This window comes from Odocoileus virginianus, unplaced genomic scaffold (assembly GCF_023699985.2).
Source record: "Odocoileus virginianus isolate 20LAN1187 ecotype Illinois unplaced genomic scaffold, Ovbor_1.2 Unplaced_Contig_247, whole genome shotgun sequence".
Lineage (NCBI taxonomy): Eukaryota > Metazoa > Chordata > Mammalia > Artiodactyla > Cervidae > Odocoileus > Odocoileus virginianus.
In genome coordinates this window covers 7,017-12,587 of record NW_027224564.1, presented here as the reverse complement: position 1 = coordinate 12,587, position 5,571 = coordinate 7,017, and the positions used below count along the sequence as shown (strand labels likewise).

General features: G+C 53.5%; 1 pseudogene; it reads left to right on the top strand.

The window, feature by feature from the left end:
* The first annotated feature begins 3,745 nt into the window (after nucleotides 1-3,745).
* Nucleotides 3,746-4,683, top strand: LOC110152692 (melanoma-associated antigen 10-like; annotated as a pseudogene).
* The last annotated feature ends 888 nt before the right edge of the window (nucleotides 4,684-5,571 follow it).

Here is a 5,571-nt window from a genome sequence, read left to right as displayed (position 1 = left end):
ACTTCCAACCCTATATAATATACTAACCTGGCCTCTTCCACCACAGAAACATCTCTGGATCCACTTTTTTCTCAAGCCCCACAAACACTGCCCTGATCCAAACTCATAGATGTTTTGCCTGGATATGGCAAGAGCCACCAACAGAGGCCAGGTGTAGACCTGGAACCCTGTATTGCTCAAAAACCACTTTAAGACGTCTGCCAGTGTTATTTGCCACAGAAGAAGTCTGTCAAGATCCAGGCAGGGGTCAGTGTCTTGCCAAAGATACAAGGGTCCAGAGCAAACCTTTACCTGTACGTTTGTGTGAGCATGCTCAGTAGCTCAGTCATGTCTGATTCTTTGCAACCCCATGGACTGTAGCCCCCTGTGCTTCTCTGTACATGGGATTTCCCAGGCAAGTATACTGGAGTCGGCTGCCATTTGCTCCTCCAGAGTATCTCTCCACCCGAGGATCGAACTTGAGTCTCCCACATTGCAGGTGGATTCTTCAACACTGAGCCTCCAGGGAAGCCATGAGGAAACACAGGGACTTCTCAGAGGAGCAGAACATTCACTGAGAATCCTTAAGCCAGGGGAGGTGCCTGTCCAATCTGTGATGCCCTGGGCAAGATCAGCTTGGGAACAGGGTGGTGTGTGTCCACACAGAAGCTGCTGCTAAAGATGCTGGATCCTGGAAATGACCTCCAGATAAGTCGGTGGGGGCAGGGGGCAGTTTGGGCCTCCTAGCAGCCAAAGGCCTGAGGTTCTTATGTATCCAGAGCAAGAACCCAACCACACCTAACAGTCATATCCATTGAGGGGCATGAGGCGTACCTGTTATGAGAGCTGTCATGTATCCTTCCTGGAGTGCCCCCCGGGGCTGTGGTCCCGGCCTTGGCCCCAGAGCACAGACGTCCTCATGGAGGCCGGGGCGGCAGTTCACCCACAGTGGCATCTGCTCCCCCCTCCCTCTCCCAGACAGCCCTGGGAAGGCCAGGGGTTTGCTGCTTCCACCTCTCTGGGGCGGCCGACCCTCTTTGAAGTCTGCACCCCTGGGACCTCCGTGTCCTGTCCTGCCTGGCTCCTTTCCAAATCCTCATTGGAGTCTGGGGATTCTGGCACCTATGAGAGCATCCTGGGTACCACCTGTGCCATCTGCTAGAGCCTGTCCTCTGCTCAGACAGCTGGACTGGCTCCTAGCTGGCTCTGCAAGTGGCTGAATAGATACCCCTCTGCCTGCCACACTCAGGCTCAAAAGCCAGGACATCGCAGTCACATTCAGAAGACCCTGAGTTTACTCCAACATGTGGGATTCCACGGGGAATGGTCTGATATACCTCGGGATCATATAGATGTGCCCCACACTTCCATGGCAATGATTACTACTGACCCACCATGAGGAGACTCACCCAGGGGCTGCGTCAAGTCCTGCAGGCTGCACCTGAAGCACCTTGGAAGGGGATGCTGCCTTGGGACTTCCAGATAAAGATACACGTATGAGGTCATCAGGACCAGGGCCTAAACCACTCAGTGAGGGGGCAGGCAGGACATATCGCAAGGCCAGGTTCCGGGGGAGAGGGGGTGCTGTGGGTAGCAGGGGTGGGGGGACTTGGGGCTGGGCCCCATGAGGAGGATGCCCCCAACCCCAACAGGGGACTTTGGCAGCTGGCTGCTGCCCTCCTGATGGAGACTGAGCACAGCCCCAAGGGGGCTGACAGTGCAGCTCAGGGGGCATCGGGGTGGGGTATGGGTCTCTGGGTGGGGGAGTGGGGGGTGGAATTCCTGCAGTCGGCTCCCTGTGGGGCAGCCTCTTTCAGGGTTCAGAGGTGCAGGACTTCAGTCTCTGGGAGAGGAACCACACGGAGTGGTCTGTGTCTGTGTGTTGTCCTGGCTTGAAGATTAACCCCCGGGTGCCTGTGTCCCTTCAAAACAAATGGTCCTGACAAAAATGCTTCTGCTCAAAATTCACTGGTCATGGGTAATCCCATCATTCTTCATAAGTGAAGAGGCCTTGCAGGGTCATGTCCCCATGTGTGCAGGGAGAGAGTAAGACAAGAGGTGACTGAACACCTGACATCTCTTCATAGTGCCAAGTAAATGCTCAACAAAGAGCAGCAGTTAGAATTTATAATTACAAAATCTCCTTTGTTTTGGGGAGGAGAGTCTGAGCAGGTCACATGGGTCTTGAAATTCTCCACCTTTTCCAAGCGTCCACTGACTATGTGGCAGCTGCCACATATGTGGCCAGAATCACATCTCCTGTTCCCATTGTTCTCTGGCACTCAGCAGGGAGAGCTGCCCCTTTAGCCCCCTGCACCCATCCACACCCCCACTGCAGTGACCTCACCACCTCCTTAGGCCCGGAAGTCGCTCCTGCCTTTTAATGCCAGGCACGGCCTTAACCTGTGAGTTCTCTGCTGCCTCCACACTTCTGAACCTGCCTGAACCCAGGGATGCTGGCAGATGTTACATCTTTACTGGTGAGTACTTATTTCTAGTGTTATTCAGATCGCAGACTGTCCCTCTTTCCTCTGGAAATTGTTTTGTTTTCAAGACACCTCAGAGAATTGGCAGCTCAATAGGAAACAGAATAGAAAACCACTCAAAATTGCTGTTCTGTGTGTTTTCCTCCTGGGGGATATATTATTCAATTTGGGTGTTTGTGTGTGCTTGGGAGTTTCCCAGCTGGGAAACTTTGAACTCACTAAAAGTTCCCACGATTCCAGTCACCCAGCATGTCCTGTCCACATTTGCAGCTTCTCTTCACACATTTCTTCCCACTGAAATCTAGAACATGCTCACAACTGGCCAAAATAAAGTCCAGATGACAAAATAAATTGTCATTTAAATGTACTTGGTAATCAGATTTCCCAGGGCAGAGAGGATGGCCAGCCCAGGGAAAACAGGGCCATACTTCAAAGAACAAGATTCATGTTTCTCCAGGATTCCTAGCAGATGGGGGGTGGTAGAAAACACCTCCTTGGTATGAGGGTTGGGGCATTAGTAGGGCAGAGGAGAGAATCTGAAGTCGTACCTGGAGATAAGGTGAGGTCCCTGGGGGAAGGCTGAAGGGACCCCAAGTGAAAAATCTAGGGATCCCCAAGATAAGAGTGATGGAACCCCACAGATCCCTGCCCCTGCCATCGGCCCTGGGAGCCCTCGGGGTGAGAAGAGCACACTAGGTCTGTCCTGAGTTCCTGACATCCAGCTCTGTGAGACTTGGGACCTGGTGTGAGGAGCAGGGACTACGGTGGGGAGAGGACAGAGACTAGGTCCTCCTGGAAATCAAGGTGAGGACCCTGAGGGAGGACTGAGGGTAGCCAGATCTCAGAAGAGAGGGAACCCTGGTCGTCCCTGGGCAGGATGACCTCATGCCGCATTGCCTGACAACCCTGGCAGATAGACTGGGGACCTCTTGAAAGCAGGGGAACCTCCAAATGGCAGATGGGACACTTGCAGGTCTTGTCTGGAGTCTAGGCTCCATGCAAGGAAGGACTAAGGCAGTTAGACCCCAACAGGGAGGGATCTTGGCCCTTGCAAGAGGGTCTTGGAGGGCCCAGAGTGGGGTGAGCAGTTTCTTGACCTCTGGCTTAGGGACCTCGGGAAGGTGAGGTTTTTCAGGCGGAGTGGGGAGGCTTCAGGTTGGCAGAGGCTGGACTCCCCAACCCCGAGGGAGGACTGAGCAGACCCCCACCCCTGTGGTCAGTGCTGGGAGGCCAGGCAGGACGTGAGGAGGAGCTGAGGACCGAGCATCTCCCCAGCCTAGGACCCACGGGAGGCCCTGGGCCCGGAGGAGGTGCAGCTCTTGGGGGCTGAGACGGGAATGCTGCATCTCCCTTAGCCTCCCCCCTCTCCCCAGTCTCCTGCTCCACCTTGCCGAAGCCTTGCCCCAGGAAGCTCTGAATGAGATGGTGGCTAACCTGATGAAGTTCCTGCTCCGTCAAGTATCTGGCCAAGGAGCTGACCTCCCAGGTGGAAATGCTGAAGAAGGTCCTCAGGGATAACCAGGAGCACTTCCTCGGTGGTCTTCAGCCAAGCCTCAGAGTGCCTGCAGCTGGTCTGTGGTGTGGAGGTGAAGGAGGTGGACCCCAGGGAGCACATCTACATCATGGTCCCCACCCTGGGCCTCACCTGCGATGCGATGCTGAGCGGTGGGCAGGGCCTGCCCAAGGCCGGCCTCCTGGTGCTGGTCCTCAGCCTGATCATGAGGAATGGAGACTGAACCCCTGAGGAGGTCTGGGGAGCACTCAGCAGGATGGGAGTGTGTGTCAAGAGTGAGCACTGCGTCTTTGGGGAGCCCAGGATGCTTCTGACCCATGTGTGGGTATGGCAGGGGTACCTGGAGTACCAGCAGGTGCCTTACAGCCGCCCTGCTTGCTATGAGTTCCTGTGGGGTCCCCGGGCCTATGCAGAGACCAGCAAGTGGCAAGTCTTGGCGTTTCTGCTCAGGTCCAAACAAAGGACTTGGAGGGCCTTCCCACGGCAGTCTGCAGAGGCTTTGAGGGAGGAGGCTGAGGAGGCCTGAGCCAGAGCTGCAGGTAGGCTGATCCTCCCCTCTGTGATTGAAGAGGGAGCGGTCAGCCTTCTCAGAAGTGATGGCCCGAGCCAGTTGGGGAAACTGGTGTATAGCATCTTTGGGTTCCTGTTCTCTACGGTGACATGGAGAATCATCACTGTTTTCCTTAGAAAATGTTCAAACTTTCATGGTTTCCACAGAAGGCTAAATAAACTTCAGTGTGTTAGCTTTGTGAATGATGTTGATCAGTGTGTTTGTACTTACCCAGTTCAAGAACAAGAGTTTTGCTGTTTTGTAAAAGAGATTGGAAACTCTTCCATTGTGTTTTGTGGTCCTGAACAGGATGCAATAGAATTGGAATTAGAACTGTTTTGGAAACGTGAGCTTACTTAGCAGTAATATTGATGGGGGAAGAATTAGATGATAAAAGTAATCGTAGTGAATTCATGCTTCTGTTCTTCTTGTGTGTCATTTTCAAAAACTAAATTGTCTCTTGTTTATTTGGATTTGCTTGGGTTATTTAAGGAAGTAGCAGATAATTAATTGAGCCCCCTGCTCACTGGCTCATGTATTCCAAAGACCTTTATGGAGCCTCTGCTCCATGAAAGGCCGTGTTAGCAGTGGGGACACTAGGAGAAGCTGGACACCCCCAAACAATAGAGCAATGGTCTAGGAGCCGCAGTCACACAAGGAAGGTGGAAAGACGTCCCCTAGTCGCACTGAACAAGGCAACAAAGGGCAGGGCGATGGGGCTTCAGGAGGAGCACTGGAGTGTCAGTGGCTGAGCCAGGGCAGTTTGGGGCTTTGAGAAGCTGGATTCCTTCTCTGGGACGTGATTGTGATGAGGCTGGGTGGTTGCAGCCCTCAGACTTGCAGACAGTGTGTCTTGGGGGTGACTGGAAATTCTGAAATGGATCATTGCTGTGAGGTGTCTTTTACATCTTGGATAAAGCCTAGGGAGATCTCTCTCTTGGGCATGAAGGAAGAGGTCCTATCTCTTGTTGCATTGCTATGATCACAGGGGCAAAACAGGTGTTTTCATACCCCATATCTGCTAGGGATCCTGCAGAACTCGG